Source organism: Lathamus discolor, chromosome 6 (assembly GCF_037157495.1).
Source record: "Lathamus discolor isolate bLatDis1 chromosome 6, bLatDis1.hap1, whole genome shotgun sequence".
NCBI lineage: Eukaryota > Metazoa > Chordata > Aves > Psittaciformes > Psittacidae > Lathamus > Lathamus discolor.
In genome coordinates this window covers 49,199,212-49,216,572 of record NC_088889.1, presented here as the reverse complement: position 1 = coordinate 49,216,572, position 17,361 = coordinate 49,199,212, and the positions used below count along the sequence as shown (strand labels likewise).

General features: G+C 39.6%; 1 protein-coding gene across 4 annotated transcripts in view; it reads right to left on the bottom strand.

The window, feature by feature from the left end:
• The window catches only part of RAD51B (RAD51 paralog B), a 430,051-nt gene that overhangs the window by 196,467 nt on the left and 216,223 nt on the right, over positions 1 to 17,361 (bottom strand). The gene's annotated exons all lie outside the window — the stretch shown is intronic.

The window sequence follows — 17,361 nt, the reverse complement described above, 5'->3', positions numbered from 1 at the left end:
ATGTTATCACCATCAGACAGTTGCTACAGTCTGATAAAAAATTAATTTGCCAACTTACCAGTTTCACCACAAACTGCAGTACCTGCATAATGAATGACCTTCACAACAGCTTTAGAAATTCAGCAAAGGACTAAATAGGAGCCTGAGTTTCCATGCTTATTGACTGGATGTGGAGACTCCAGATCAAAGCTGAAATACATCGATAAACCAGCAGAACAGCTTGTGCCACTACTGTTTGTGCTCGATGGTCCAAGGACAAGAGGAAAGAGACCACGAATTGCCAAGCTCTCAGCTTGCTCCCTTACAGTAACACTAAAATCTATTTAAAAAGTACAGTCTGTTATTAGCAAATATTTTCCTAACTACAGATGTAAGTAGAAGGCACAGTTGTTTGTGTCAATATCCTGAAAGCACCAAAATTCTTTTCATCTAGTCTATATTAGGTGTTAGGAAAATGTTAATGTTGACCATGAGGTGGGATTTAAAACACTCTCTTTAAACATACCTTGGTTACATCTGGTTAGTTACAGTAAGTTCATCACCTGCATTACACCCAGTTACTTTTTCAAGGAACGTCAGCATTTGAGGTCTATGACTTACTGGTAGTTCAATGTTATCCTGGGATTAATATGAGAGGGGAGAAGAGGACTGAGAGTTATGAGGGGATGTGTACTGTAAGAGATTTAGCAGGCCAAGGTTCTCATTAGGCCAAAATTCACGATGTCCTAGGTCTGGATGTATGCTATTAATCACTAGCTGAAGCATACCAACAAAAGTAGTTTTTCCATTAAAAAAGCCATTGCTCATTTCTAGAGGACCAGAATTATCCTACAAAATAAGCAGATTTATAGTTAAGGAATTAGCTACTAGGAGAGTAAGATCCCTGTCTTTCAAAAGAGACCCTAGTTAATACATCAAATACATATTAGAGATTCATCAAAATGTGTAACCAGGTATATAGATCAATACATAGGAATAATAAACGTGGCATAACAAAGAAGAGAATATTCAGAAAATGACAGTGAGAAAGAAAAAGTACAAAACAGACCCAAAAAGTAGCATCATAGGCTCACAGGATACTTCCAAGTTGGAAGAAACCTCAGGAGGCCTCTAGTTGCACCTCCTACCCAAAGCTGGGACAGCTATAATGCTACTGAGCAGGTTACTCAGGTATTTGTCTGCCCAGATTTTGAAAACTGCCAATAATATAGACAGCACAACTGCTCTGGGCAAGTTGTAGTCAGAGTGTGGATAAAAAGAAAGAAACAGACAAGCAGAAAAACGCAGAAGGAAACATAAAAGAACGTAGAAATGATACTAATGACTGTCATAGAAAGAAAAAGAAAGGATAAGGGAAGAAAGTAAAGTTCTTTCTAAAAGAAGACAAAAAAATACAGGAAAATGTTTTTTAGTACTTGAGTTTACCCAGGAGCCTAATGGCAAAGGCCTGATTCCTAAAGACTTGATTTTATAAAACAAAAAAATGACCAAACCCTAAAGCAAAACAGAAAAATTTAATGGTCTTTAAGCCATCTCAACATAGACTCCAGAAACTGAGTAACCAGATCACCAGTTGCTTTCCAACAGGTAGGCTGCAGCCAAGCCTGCTGAGCAGTGTTTGACACATTTCTGCTAAAAATTTGAGGATAAACAGTGAATGACACTGTAGTTCTGACAGATTAGAAGCTGACTGAGAACGCTCCAACCAAACACATCTACCATATTGCTGCTTTAATGCTTTCCTTTGCAAGGATTTGGGAAATGGCAGGAAAGCATGCCATGGGCATTTTTAGTGGCTGGTGGATTAAGAGATTTGGATAAACATTTTATGTTTTGTTTCCTTGCCTATTTGCTCTGCTACAATCATTCTGACTCCAGAACTTGTGAGAACAGGACATCTCTAGTGTCACTTGGAGACAGAGCAGATTGGCTAGGATATTGTATTAATAATATTAATAGGATATTATTAATATCCTATATTAATTAATCAGATAATAGTAATAGGATTATAATATTAATAGAATATTTTATTAATAACCCCTCTGTTGCCACTACCTGGTCAAGTGAGATGAAGATAAAAATGGCCAAAGAAAATTATCATCCTTTATTCTATTCCCTAATAGTAACCAGATGCTCAGGGCTATAAAACCTTAGAGAGTAAAGGCATAATCCCTGGCCTGAAGAGTTTATACTGTCCAGCACCAGCCAGGGCACTGCATGATTCTACAAGACTAAGGGCTAAAAAAGATTTTTCCTTTCAGGCCCTCCAGTCTTTTTTAACTGACATGGGTTGGGATAGCTAGGCCCTGATTTAATATTTGAAATGCCTATGTGCCAACAACAGCATGATTGCATGTATGGAATTGTGGTTCTGGAAATGGAGAGAAAACTGGAAGGGCAGTAGAAGCAGTCTAGGCTTTCTTCTGAGGTTAACTATGATGGAGCATGCCATGTAATATTTTGATCATCACTGTGCTCACTCCACAACAGAAAGCACTCAGAGATAACATTGAAATCTATGCATGTCATCTTTTTAAGACAACAATACTGAAGTTAGCAAGACCATTTCTGCATCCAAAAAAAAGTAATCAGGTGATGACAGGAAGCCACATCTGAGCATCTGAACTAAGAAAACCCCACAAAGCTTCAAGCGCCCATGACGCAGTCTTTTCCAATCGAGTGTAAATAGGACATGTCATCTCACCCAACACCCCAGACCACAATGTTTTGAAGCTACCAAAGGAGGAAACCACACTGCAAAGAGGAAGCGACAAATTCAGTTTTAAAAAGCTTGCAGGTTTAAACCAACTTTATCGTAACCAGAAACAGCTATTAAATTCTGAAGCAATAACACATCATTAGCAATTAAGCTGCTGAAACTGGGCAGCAAACTCTCAAGCATTTTCAATAGCACCATTGAGTGTACGGATTGCTCACCACTACGTGCAAGGCAACCACTGGCAGGCAATTGTTTATGGCAGTGATTTAGAATATGGCATGCCACTACCACAGGTACTGGTGCAAAATGCAAGACAAACACCACATAATTTCGTATGTAGCTAAGAAGCAGGGCCAACAGGTAAACAGTTCTATTTTTGTTTTAATTCTTCTCTGGTTTAGCAAAAGGAAAACCTTGCAAAACATTTGTTGGGTGGGAGGGTACAAGAATGGTGAGAGAGAAAAAAAAGAAACACACAGACAATAACCTTGATATTTTGTGTAGCATGTATCTAGTTTTGATTAACCTCAGCCTCATCATCTCTCTCATCTTGAGGATTTTTATCAGCACAAACACATCTCCACAGAACATGTCACTTCTGATAAAATGCGTTTTTTGTTAAAACCATGGTTGTCACAAAAATTTTCAGCACAATCAAAATAAGAAAAACATTATCATGTTGAAGTGCACTGAAAATCCATAGCTTTAGAGACACAGCAAGTTATAGTCATTTATTTGAAACACATACAATTCAAAACTTCACTACATCAAACTGCAGGTGAATTTCTACCACTTTAAATATGGATGTAAAAGAACAACAACCAAATCCTGGGCTGAATTCAAAATGGCTCTAAATTGCACAGGCTGAGCTGCCCCATTATGTGCATTTGACTTGCTCATGATTACTATTCAGCCAGCTAGATACAAATACTTTCTTATAACGAGTGAGGAAAGCAAGGTACCCCTACCTAAGGGAAAGCCACAGCTCATTAAAGTAAGTTTTCCTAGTCTTCTGCACAGTCAGAATGGTATGAAGGTGATACAGCCTCCTCTCACCCATAGGATCTTCTAACCCAGACAAAAAGACATTTCATTTTAACAGAAGGCAGGTTCACCTCAGGAAATATCTACGCCGTGCATGGTGAATACTAGAAAAATTACCCTGTGCTGACCTCTCTGCCTCTGTGACTCATCTGCTGCTTGGAACCCTCTGGATCCCAACAGCTCATTTCACGCTAGCTCACATGACCATCACAGGGGTGACTAAGCAGCAGATGCACCCTCAGGAAATGGAGAACTGGGCAGCTGTTGACCATAAACCAAGACAATGAACTCTAGGGATGTGAAGCACTTGACACAATGATCCCATGTGGTTCAGAGTTACCTCACGCTATCCTGGAGAATAATAATGTGACCAGTCTTCGCTAGCTTGTGTTATTGCGGTTGAACAGTCATCAGAACAAACTAGAAGCTCCAAGGATCATGAGGTTTTTGGCATTTAAGCTGAATCCACTATGAACTTTTCCTCTTGAGATTAAGATTTGTCCACTGACAGGCTCAATATTGGCTTGAAGGCACTGAAGTTTATCCTAAACTTCATTCCTACTGAACGCTAACAGGAAAAGGTTTACAGACTTTTAAAACTTAAAAAAAAATTGCAGATCTATCTTCTTAATCACTTGTCTTTCAGTGGGTACCAGTTTCCAGTGGGTACCAATTTAACAGCATTCACTAACTCTCAAACATGACAGCCACTGTCTCAACTCTTAAAATAGAACATCATCAGTTTAAAGTTAAAAACGGGGGGAACAGCAAGGAGGAAGCAAGTTGTATGGAACTTATGAAAGATTATTCAGCAGCAGATGACTGGACCCAGGAATCTGGTACTCAGCACATATCTCACTGCAGCTGAGATGTGACTATAGGCCAAGGGCAGGCAGAATGTCCTATTTCCTAGCATAAACAACAGTAACTGAAAAACATGGCAGCTCAGGCTTCAGCACAAATGAGTTTATCAAACCCTGCCAACTAGGATATCCTGCTGAAATGCATGCTGTCGTTTCTTGTGATCAAGCATTACCTGAGCCCCGTAACCAGTTCCTACAAAAGGTCTCTAGTTGGTGCACATTAAAACCCCTCCACATACAGAACAAACATGCAGCAACTGAAGATCACTACAGACTTGCTTCAAAATCTCAATGAAAACACCACTGCAGATGCAGTCCAAGAGATACTTGAGACACAGAATGAATCTTACTGGAGGGATCTGGTAAAATATGGGAATTTATGTAGCTCTACTCTCAATATATTTGAAAAAAAAGCAGTCAACTCCTGTATAGTATATATTTCCAGAATGCCCTAGAGCCAAAAGCTCCAACCAATTAAAATACAATTTTGGATTCAGATTGGTTATCAGTAATTTCAGTTAAAAACCATCCTGCATCATTTACAGTTCTTCCTTAGACCGAGATGACAAAATCCAGCCCACTGCTTTGCTAAGCAAAACCAACAGACAATGAAATTTGATAAGAAGTTGAAAATCTACCATCAAAAAAAAAAAAGGAATTAATATGAAAAGATAAGCAAGGGAAGTGAAAAAAATTGGATGAAATCAGATATTTTAAGAACTCAAAAATGCATTTATTTTGTGTGTAAGACTAAGATTTGTTTCCCTTCCTTCAAAGCTAGAGGGGAATAGCCGTTGATGCCTGAAATCATAGTTCCATACCCTTTTGCTTTTAAATTAAACAAATGATCTCATGAGTTTTGGAGCAGTTTTTGACTCCAGGGAAACTATGCCATTGAAAGAGTGCCAGAAACATATTTAATTGATGCATGTCCCAAGAACAGCTCAAAAGAGTGCAGACATACCACATATAGATTTCAAGGAAATTACTGAAAAGCCACAGAGCTTCAACAGGACGTGATATGTGAGACATGGCATATGAAAGACTCAGTATCAAAAAGGTAAATTCAGTTCAGAAGATACTAATCTGATTACCTAAGAGGTACTATGAATTGGATATGCTCCTTTGTGCACCATATCCAACCTGGACAGATGGAGGAGACTTTATGCTCCATTTTCTGACATGTAATTAGTGTTTAAGGGATGATCAAGTTACAGATACAAAAGTTCAAACAATTTTTCCATTTAGGAGTGGCACGTACAGCAAGCAACCTAAACCATAAGATTTTCTAACTTTATTTCATTGCATGGCTTACACGCTGCACAACTTGACTTCACTGTTCTCATCCCCAGATGAACGTTTTCTGTGCACCTGCCTGACAGAAAACCAGCTCAGCAACATCCCTAAATAAAGCACCCCACATACAGCCCTGAAACAAGTCTTGCATAGACTGAATTCAGGCTAATTTTATACAACATAGTTTTTTATCCAAATGATAAGCAATTGTCATATTTTTTATGCACAATCTCCTTCTCTCTCCTTTCTACCACCACTGGCAATTTTCAGGATCTATTGACAAAGAAGAAGAAAAAAAAAGATCATCTGCTGCAGGCTCTTCCCCTTGTCAGATTCGTGTAGTGATGCCACAGTCCAAATTCCATGACTGTAAATTCTGAAGTCAATGACCTTGGCCTAGTAAATTAGTTAGCTATTAAAATGTTACTATTTTACACTTTGACAATTAATGCTGTCAAAAAAACAAATTTGAAATCTTATTTTTGTTATTGTTTATAAACTCTATTTAAGATTGCAGCAGAGCAAAGCCTAAAAATCTGACCTCTAATTAGGACAAATGTAATGGCATTTTATATTTAAAAGGCTCTCTGCATGCCTGTCAAAGACCCTAGGCTTTGCAGACCACAGCAGCAATCACATGAGGCCACCTTTTCTTTATTTCTCCATCAGCATCCCACATCTGTAAGATTGTGCTCTTATCTATGAGTATATGAGTAACAGTATTAGTTTTATAAAATAGAGGGGAAGACTTACCCCACACCTCCACTAGCACTGTCCTATACAGCTTTTAGTTACTTTGAATCTAACTTTTAATTATTTCAGCAGAGACAGACAGTTATCAACCCCTGCATTAAGGCAAGCAGAGTTCAGGCAGAACTGTTTTGGAAAGGGAGGCCTGGGACAAGCAGGAAGATGGAGAGGCAGAGAGGCAGAAGTTGCAGCTGGTACATATCCAGCAGTGGCTGAACCAGCTGCACCTTGAGGGAGTTGGGGCCTGGTGCCAGCCAACTGACAGGGAATTAAGACGAAGAGTCCATGAAGAAAGGCTGAGGCAGCGTGAGAGCACTATGACCTTTTGATCTCTGAGATGTTCCTGATGTACCAAAGTGACATGTCAGCCCTAAAAGGCTGCACTCTCAAACTGGTGGCAGGGGCCTACAAATTACTGTGAGATCTGAAGGCATTTGTTGTGATGATCCTGGCCTGGATGGGGCATATCAGCGCTTCCCCAGCAGAACTATCTGACATTCTATCCCACCGATTCCTAAAGCAGGGGTTGTAACCTCCAGCAGGGTCACAGCCGCACAGAATGGGGTCACAGGCCTGACAGAGATGTGATTGTTTATGTTAGTATTTAGGGTCGTAGGCTCGGCTGGGGTGACCTCACCACCAGAAACAGCAGCACAAACAGAAACCATTTGGGAACAGCTGGTCTAACAGATTTCATGCTCAGAAACAACTTCATATTCGGCTAAAATGTGCCCAAACTACTCCCTTAGAGATCCATGTGCCAGCCTCAAACAGCTCTCCTGCCAGGTATCATACTGGTGCAAATTACTCCCAAAGAATCAGGGCTGCTTACCCAGTAGTAGCATCTGCTTCAGGATTTGCTTTGTCCTGACAAATTTTCCATTGTTAACGGTAGAGCTATTCATATTAGAGCCACTGTCTTTTACACCCTTCCCCAGAAGAGAGATGTACCTAGTTAAGCATCAGCTCAGGCAGCAATTTTCTGTAGACTACAGATTGCATGGGATACTGGAGCAATAGCAGGACATTTTAGTAGAGTAGAAATTAATATAAACAAAACCTCCCTTTAATTTTAAGCTCCAGGCATTTGCTCTTTCTACCATTTCTTCATCCATTTTTCTGTACTGCACTTCAATCACTTGGGTTACTTTCCTCTGAATGCTCTTTCATTTTTCAGTATAATTGATCTTACGAGAAGACAAGCAGAATCTAGATGAGATGAATTTTGCCCATCTGGAGCATGCAAAATCTGCTCATACTCAAGCTGCCTATTTTCATTAAAATAAGTGATAACACACCAACCATGTACTGTCTTTTTATTATCATGTTATGTTTGGGTTTGAATGTAACATTTTAGGAGCAGACCATCACCAGGAAGAAGTTCATTCACATGCCAGAGCAGCAAGCTTCAACCACCAAAGAAGGCTAATAGGTTATAAAGCTTCCATCATTTAAGACAATAAATCATTATAAAAATAATAAAGCAGGAAATACACACAAACGGAGCAGAAACACCAGTGTGCTCTTTTTACAATTAAAGGGGTATCATCAATCATAGAGGCTGCCTGAGATTAACAAGGAGTCACTTTTTCAAACATCCTGCAGTAAACCCAGAGGAAACCCAGCTGGAACTGCAACTAGAACATAAGCATCAGACTCTGAAATCATCCTCCTTCCTCTTGGCCTTGCTTTCCCTTTTGCCATAACACCTGTACCTAGGGTCATTCCTAACCGGTTCAAGTTCTGCAGGTGACCCGTATGCTTCATGTAATGCCACAAGCCAAATACAATTCCACACTGACATTTTCCCATGTATAGAAATCCTTCTGATCCCTCCCAGTATCAACAGAGATCCACCACTGGTACTATAAACTCTGGAAGAAATGGGACTGAATGCTACTGAATGACAAAGATTCTATTAATATTTTTTTCCTCAGCCTTATTTCCTCAATCTGTTTGTACAGATTTAAGAATAACCCACAGTAAGTTAAGACAGAATTTAATTGGTCATTGTGCATGGGGACAAATGGTGGTTAGCTCTTTACTACTCCTGAATTAATTTTTTACATTTGTAATTTGAAAGATAAGTTACTTTGGAGCAGTTCCACCAACAGGGAGTACAGTGCAGGGCTGCAGAAGGATTTCAGAGCCAAACTATGTCTCATGTTTTCGATTTAAACCATGGATTTGCAGGACCACAGTAAAAATGCAGGCTGAGCTTTTCTATTCTCCACAGGATGAGAAGCAAGGGCAAGGGAGAAGAAATTACTATGATTCTTTAATATATTATTTAACAAGGTCTCTTAGTACTACTTTTACGGTAAACAAAAGTCTAAATTCCAATATATAAGAGAACATAGTCTCTACCCACACCAAAATATGAGTTAATCTTATTTTTAAACATTTTGGGGCATAAGGAGATGACCAGTTGCAATACTGTTACAATGCTTTACAGCCATATGCCATTGACTGAAACTCAGTGACTGCCCTGTGTATACTTTCAGCTTATGCAGTTAAAGGAAAACAGGAATAAATCAGTGTGGGTAGCAGGATTCATGCAAACCCATTTTACTTTGCACTGGAAAGTGCAACACACATTCTGTTGCACTTTTTCTCAGCTGAAGAAAGTTACTTACCACCTGATAGGTGGTAACTCCTTACCACTCACCTATGACTGTAAGCACTTCTGTTATCATGACTCTGATTATATAGATGTGCAATTCCCAGCAAATGTACCTGAAGGGTTTTTGGATTACAAATTGTTGATTAATGATTGTAAGTCATATCACATCTTCAGAAAGAAACCACAACAAAGCAGTAAAACTTTGTATTCTATCATCATGACAATTAGGAAATGAGAATGGAGATTCTCTTAAACTGATACATAGAGGCCTTTGAATGCTTCTGCTGACAGTTTTCAACCGTTTCATAGTTTAGATCAAGTTATTATGCATATGTCATTCAGCCTGAAACTTCCATAGATATGTACAGTCTCTGTAACACTTTCACTGAGAGATTTACCATTTGATTAAAAAGCCGTTAAAATTTGGCTGGAGGTTATTATGTCACTACTTCCCACTTGTTGAAATAAAGCATCAAAATTAGTACAGGCTGACACGACCACTGCTATCATGAAATCTAACTGCTCCACACACCACCGCAACCCTGCATCATGCAGAAACAATCACAGTGTCATTTCCCCTAATGGTTAATATCGTTTGTTCCAGGCTCTGTAACGATGGTGCACTTCCTTCGGGCTTTCTCAACAGCCAGAAGGGCTTTTTTATCTTCCACTGAAGCACTGGGGTGCAGCCTTCACTACTCGTAGGAGGATAAAGTTATCAGAAACATGAATACAGTACAAGCATGAGAAAAAAAAACATTCTGAAGAGCCTCCTTTTCCCCTCCAACATGTACTGATGAGTTTTATCATGGTTTTATCTCCCTCTGGTGAGACCCCACTTGGGAGTACTGCATCCAGCTCTGGAGTCCTCAGTACAGGAAAGATATGGACCTGTTGGAGATAGTCTAGAGGAGGGCCACAAAAATAGTCAGAGGGCTGAAGCACATCTCCTGCAAAGAAAGGCTGAGAAAGTTGGGGTTGTTCAGCCTGAAGAAGAGAGGGCTCTACAGAAACATTACTGCTGCCTTCCAGTTCTTAAAGAGGGCCTACAAGAAAGATGGGGACAGACTTTTTAGCACGGCCAGATGTAGTAGGACAAGGAGTAATGTTTTTTAACTAAAAGAGGGGAGATTCAGGCTGGGTATGAGGAAAACAGTTTTTCTGAGTGGGGTGAAACACTGGCACAGGTTGCCCAGAGAGGTGGTGGATGCGCCATCCCTGGAGACATTCAAGCCCAGGCTGGATGTGGTTCTGGGCAACCTGATCTAGTTGAAGATGTTCCTGCTTATTGCAGGGGGATTGCACCAGATGACCTTTGAAGGTTCCTGCCAACCTGAACTATTCTATGATTCTATCGTGAAGAAGATGTGCTACATACTATCCTGACTTCTAGGTTAAGGAAGATTAACTCCTTTCTAACCTTTCAGTGTATATGAACCTAACTATCTTTTTCATGAAGGGTCTGAAACTAAAGAAGTAACTCAAAGACAGAATGGGTCTGAGTGGCAACCAAACCGCCAGGTGAGAGGTAGCAATTCACATCAAAGTAAAAACAGAGGCAAATCTCACTAACACTTCGCCATATCATCGTATGACATATATGCATACACATGACTGTAGAGGGCAAAAGATGTATTTTAGCAGTTCATTATCTTGGTAAGTCATTAAAACAAGAAGGGAACTCTATTAACTTTTCAGGGATGTTTTCTAATTTTCAGGGTTCACACCTGCACACCAGCCGCAGTTGGAAAATTCATTCTTTAGTATGCACAGGCATGGACTTGTTGGAATTCACCTTTCAAATACCCTGGCAATACCACCAGTGTTATTTGTAATGCTTGCCTTTTGGCACATCTAAAATTCGCTAACCTTCACAGGGTCTACATAAGGGGTCACAGTCAAGTGATCTTAAACCATGCCACATGGTTCTTGAGTTTCATAAACAGGCCTAATAATCTGCATGGAGATTATTCCATAATGGTAACAAAAAAAAAAAAAAGGGGGGGAGGGGGGGAGGAAGGGGAAGGGTGGTGTTAGTAACAACTCCCAAACATTTGGGCCTCAGAATCAGAGTGGATTCATATTAGAAAGATAGGATATGAATTTACAAATCGTCCTGTTAAAAACCTTGTTATAATTAACTAACACCACTGTTTCAATGATCCAAGACAATCTCCTCTTTCAAGCAAAATTGTGTAAACCAGCCTGCAATAGGTTTACAGAGCATTCAGATAAAATACTAAAGGCCCAAAACATGCCAAAGTGTTATGATTCTTTCTAATCTATTTGAATTCATATCATGCTGGAGCACTTCACTAGGACATGCATTATTTTGTATTAGCTTTAAAACTACAAGGAAGAAGTGTTTTAGAAACTTGTTTAACAGCTGCTTCATTCCTAAATTCACAGTTCCTGCAAAACAGGTATGTGTGAGTTCTCACAGAATATTCTATTTTTAAGTTACCTGCAGGCACAACCTTAAGCATAAGTATATACAGAAGTCAATAAATAAACAAACCAAAACCAACCAACAGCCTCTGATCTCTGGGGGCCCCTCAGTTCTCTTGGTAATTCCTTTAGTGTTTTCTCTCCATTCAGCACCAGGACTGGAAAAAGGAATGTAAAGGGAGAGAAGTAATAACCTACAGAACTGGTCTTACTCTGGAGTGAACAGCAGGTCAATTCATTATTTTCCCCATAGGAATATCTTGAAATATTAAGAAAGAAAAAAATTTAACATGGGGATATTAAAATAAAAATATATTCCCATGTTAAAAAACCCGTTAAACTGAGGCTTGAGGAATAAAATTATGTAACCGCAATCTGACAGGAGATAAGAGCAAAGCAGAAAAGAGAAGCCAAAGATTCCAGCTTCGAATCTTCTGCTCCTAAACTAGAGTAGGAAAATCCTGTGGGTGGGAGATATTATAGTAGCTTAGTTTTTCCAGTCTCTGCTTCTGCTCAACAGCTTAAAAGAATTCAAGATCACAGCAACAAAGATGAAAAGGTCAGACTAAACTCATTGCTCACACTATGCGCTAGAAATATACAAGGCTCTGACAAACAGCTTGATGAACGAGAATGCAGAAGATTGAATGCTGCCCTCCCCACAGCCAGTGCAAGTTTACAGACAATTCTAAACACTAAGTAATTCTGACTTTTCCAAACAAATAACTGAAAGCACCAGCTAAGACTGAAGCCTGAGACAGAAGTCTTTTTTTTTCTGCTGGTCACGCTGTGCATGCTGGGAGGAGGATGCTCTTCTTGTTCATACCAACATGCCCCTGAGTTTCTTCCAAGAAAAGATGGAATCTGGCTTTGATGCTTGTGACAGGAAGTTAGAGCTTGCAGCTGGCACATCTATGAACAGGACAAGCACTGGTGGGCTAGAAGGGACTGCAAGTAGGTCACACTGTTCCAGCTCTTCACATCACACAGTTGAAATAAATACACAAATTTCACTGTCCAGCAGCATTCAAACACACAGGCTTAGAATTAATTTCTAACAACTCTTCATATCAGGTAAAATCCAGTCATGTGATCTTCACAAAAATAACAAAAATAGTACAGTCACAGCCACAGACAACTTGTTTAAAAACACCCATTGACATTCATACAAAATATTTTGCTGTGGCCATTTCTACTCCATTTGCACTCCATTTCTACTGTTCACTTTATTAAATTAATATTTTTTTTAATAAATAAAAAATAGATTTAAGCTGAATTAATTGGGGTAATGGCTACTTTTTGCACGTTCAAATAATAAAGCACTAATTCTTCAGGCCACATTTTCAAGCTTAGTGATAGTCCTGGGCTTATTTGACCATTTCTACAATCTAAAGTAACTTTAAGGCATAACGAATTTGTCTTTGACTGGGGAAGCTCAACAGCAGCTATTCCACAAAGCAAGAATAAAGTGAAACAGCAGTATTCACATCATCTTCCAGTCTATCCCCCCTGATGACAGGGTTTGTGAGATGGCTATGTACAAAGTGTAGCTACAAGTAAAAACTCAGTTTGGTTCCTAGGGCAGAACTGACAGCCTAATGTGCCTGAGAATTTTAGAGCTGCAGAAAAATATTATTAGTCTAGCATACTCCTTCAGATGATAATCTGGCAAGTATTTAAAGGCCAAATAAATGCAAAGACTCTGCCCACAGGTACAGAAAATTTTGTATTGTATTAATCACTTTAATTTGTAGCAAACTAATGTTTTTTCTCTCTTCCCCCCACCCTCCCGCCTCGAAGCAGAAGTCTGCACACACAGATCTGGGAGTTTAGCTGGACACACACATTTTTTATAAGAAATACCAACAAACAGTTCAAGAATTCTTACACTGCTACATAAGTGGTTGGATTTTACAGCCAGTGCTGCTTTTATACAGCTTTTAATGTTCTCATGAAAATCTAACATAATTTTAGGACAGAACTTTTCACACACTAGATTAAAATTCTACAGAAGACAAGCTTTGAGCCTGAAACAGCTTGACAATGTCCTTTCAGCTTGTTCATCAAATTAACTTTCTGTCACACATCACACGAACAGCTTCCTTGGTTTCTTGCCTAATCTAACACATAAACCAAGCAAACCCCTTCTACAGCACAATCAGAAGCAAAATCAAAAACAACTGTAATATTCCACTTCTTTCTAATAGCACATTCTGTTTGAAATTTTCATTTCTGCCTCTAAGAAAGATTACCCTTTTAGCAAAACATTTACAGTGATGGGACTCTGATTTCAGATAGGATTAAAACAACATACTAGACATACACAAACCAAGGGTCTGAGTTGCTTACAGGACTAATAATGTGTTATGGGTCCTTTCACATCTAGGTCATTGGTTCAAATTCAGCTTTAGCTGGTGATGAGTGAAAAGGAAGAATGAGGTAAGAACCACCCAGTCATGAATCTGGCCTCTATTCCTGCCTCTGCAACTTTGTGCACTAGGGCTACCCACCTAACTACTCTTCCTTGCAAATTCAACGGTTGTAAAATAGCAGTATTATGAATACCACACTAATCCTAGAACACAAACTCATTAAGGATTCTTAAAGTACCCAAGATGGTCAGAAGATTGAAGTATTGCTGCTTTCAGGCTTTTCGATAGCCAAAATGAAATAAATTATGGGGGAACTTTCTCGGGACTGGTCAAAACCTCAATGTTACAAAAGAAAAGCCCTGGCCACACGTGTATCTTGTGACAGCAAAATAAACATGGAAATCAAATGTTGAATGGAACTGAAATTCCACTTTTTCCCCACAGGTAAACAGCATGGGTTAAAATTGAAGCAAAGTGGAGATCCAGAGCAGCCCCTTATGAAGTATAACCATGCCAAGTGCAAGGTCCTACACCTGAGTCAGAGCAATCCCAGGCACAGCTACAGGCAGGGCAGAAAAGAGATTCAGAGCAGCCCTGCGGAGAAGGACTTGGGGGTGCTGGTCAATGAGAAAATGAACATGAGCCAGCTGCAGTGTGCGCTCGCAGCCCAGAAAGCCAACCGTATCCTGGGCTGCATCAAAAGGAAAATGACCACAGCAGGTCGAAGGAGGTGATCCTGCCCCTCTACTCTGCTCTCATGAGACCTCACCTGAAGTATTGTGTGCAGTTCTGATGTCCTCAACATAAAAAGGACATGGAACTGTTGGAACAAGTCCAGAGGAGGGCCACGAGGATGATCAGGGGGCTGGAGCACCTCCCGTATGAAGATAGGCTGAGAAAGTTGGGCTGTTCAGCCTGGAGAAGAGAAGGCTGCGTGGAGACCTCTTCCAGCAGTCTTCCAGTATCTGAAGCAGACCTATAAGGATGCTGAGGAGGGACTCTTCATTAGGGACTGTAATGACAGGACAAGGGGTTCAAACTTTGATTGTTTAGATTGGAAGTTTAGATTGGATATAAGGAGGAAATTCTTTCCTGTTAGGATGGTGAGGCACTGGAATGGGTTGCCCAGGGAGGTTGTGAATGCTCCATCCCTGGCAGTGTTCAAGGCCAGGTTGAACGAAGCCTTGGGTGGCATGGTTTAGCATGAGGTGTTCCTGCCCATGGCAGGGCGGTTGGAACTAGATGATCTTAAGGTCCTTTCCAACCCTTAACTAGTCTATGATTCTATATTATGGATGAGAAAGACAGGAGAAAACCAGATAGTGGGGAGATGCATTATCCTCTCCCATAACCCAACACCGCATGTAAATACTGTGCCAATGTTAGTTGACAGAAGAGGAAAGGGAGAGAAGGAAAGAAGTTTCTCACCGTTCATCCCTTGATAAAAGTTGAATTACCGCAGGAGCCTGCACTGCTGCTGTCTGTGTTCTTGTTCTGAGGCTACACAAAGGTTTCCAATTCAACAAGTGTTATGCTGGCACATTTTACCACTTCAGACCCTTAATTAAAAACAAGCAATGAGAGAAACAAAAAACCCAAACACACACAAAAAGCACCAACACACTTAACTCATTCTTGGGTTAAAATGTGATAACGAACAGTAGTAAAGATTTTAGACACAACACGATTGCTTCACTAATAAGCAGCAACTCCTACAAAAATCATAATGCTATTTCTTTCATAGTCCTGATTTCAGACTACTACTGAACTATGGCACATACACAGCACTGAGAAACTTTCTTACTTGCAGGAAAATTCAGAAAGATTAGAACTATTTAATACTTTTTCCACTTTTCAAGTATTTTAACCACAAGGGGAAAAAGAAAGTATTACTGAGAGCATATTTTGTTATTACTTCCACTTCAGAGTCAGCTATGCCTTTCTTTTCAGAGGTAGTTCATACAGAGTAATTTTGAAGGCCAAAGAAAAGCACAAGTATTGTGATCAAGAGCATTTAATGAGACAATGTGTCATATCTTCATGCCAAGAAGGAAATAATAAAGATGAAATATTATGCCATCCTTTTCCAAATCTAGTTACCAAATTTCAATTCTTTCTGACAGAGGGAGGGAGTGATTTTCAAGCAATAAACTTCTGAGATACTTTGGCAAGTGACGGAGCCAAAAAAAGCCATAAGCACAATTCAAAAATGATTTAATGGGCCTCCTTTGCTCAAGCTCCTCTTGACAAAATTACGAAGTAAACACATCAATCAGTGTTAAGGCATTACACTGAAGTTATGTGCTGCTCTTCAACATTCTGTTTAATCTACCATCAACCCCTTTCTTATGTTCATTGAAATGAATTGCAGAAATAATGTCAAGTTTTTTAACCATTTCTTAGTTGATGATTTTGCCACCAGCCTCTTCCTGTGTTAAGTCAGACAAGCTTGAGAAGGCTGTCTGTGATCAGCCAGAGCAACGAGCAGCTGACCAGAAGCATGTGAAATTGCAACAAGAAAGAGGGGAAATACTCATATTATAGGAAGTAGGAAGTCTTCATGCTATTATCATGCCTTTGCAGGAAAGATGAGCATTGCTTTACATCAGACATTTGGGTCTATGCATGAACTGAACTCTACACAGCAAATTTCTCCGCATCCGTCCCTGGCTGAGGGTACTCTGATCATTCTTTTCAAGTTGGGAAAGCTCAGATTATTATATTGCTTTGCAAACCTTCATTCAGATTTAGCATTTTTTGTTAGCACATTAAGTCCTTACTATAACCCCAAAATGTGTGCTTCCCTCTAATTCTGTGCAGAAAAAGGAAACGTGAAGATGTAAAGTACTATATGGCATCATGCAAACCCTCACATTACATTCACACAACATTGAGAGATGCAGTTTGAGGCACTGTATTTAAAACCAGACAAGCATAATGCAAGGGACAGAACTATTTGCTGTCCTTCATTTGCGACCTTGTGTTTCTCCCTGGAATCACTCATAATCATTAGATAACATCAAATTTGCAGCCTAGCCTGTGTTATACCTCTAGCAGCAGCTTCAGAAGACAGAAAATAATGCTCTAAATGCATGTGAATGAAAGTACAATGCTGAGAAACATTATAAAACTGGCATGGCTGGAAAATTCATCCCCAGCTCTTTGGAAATGTAAGATCTTTTAGTTAATACACTTTATTTATAAATGGATTTTCAGAGAAACTGAAAAATAATTTTGTTCCCAGAC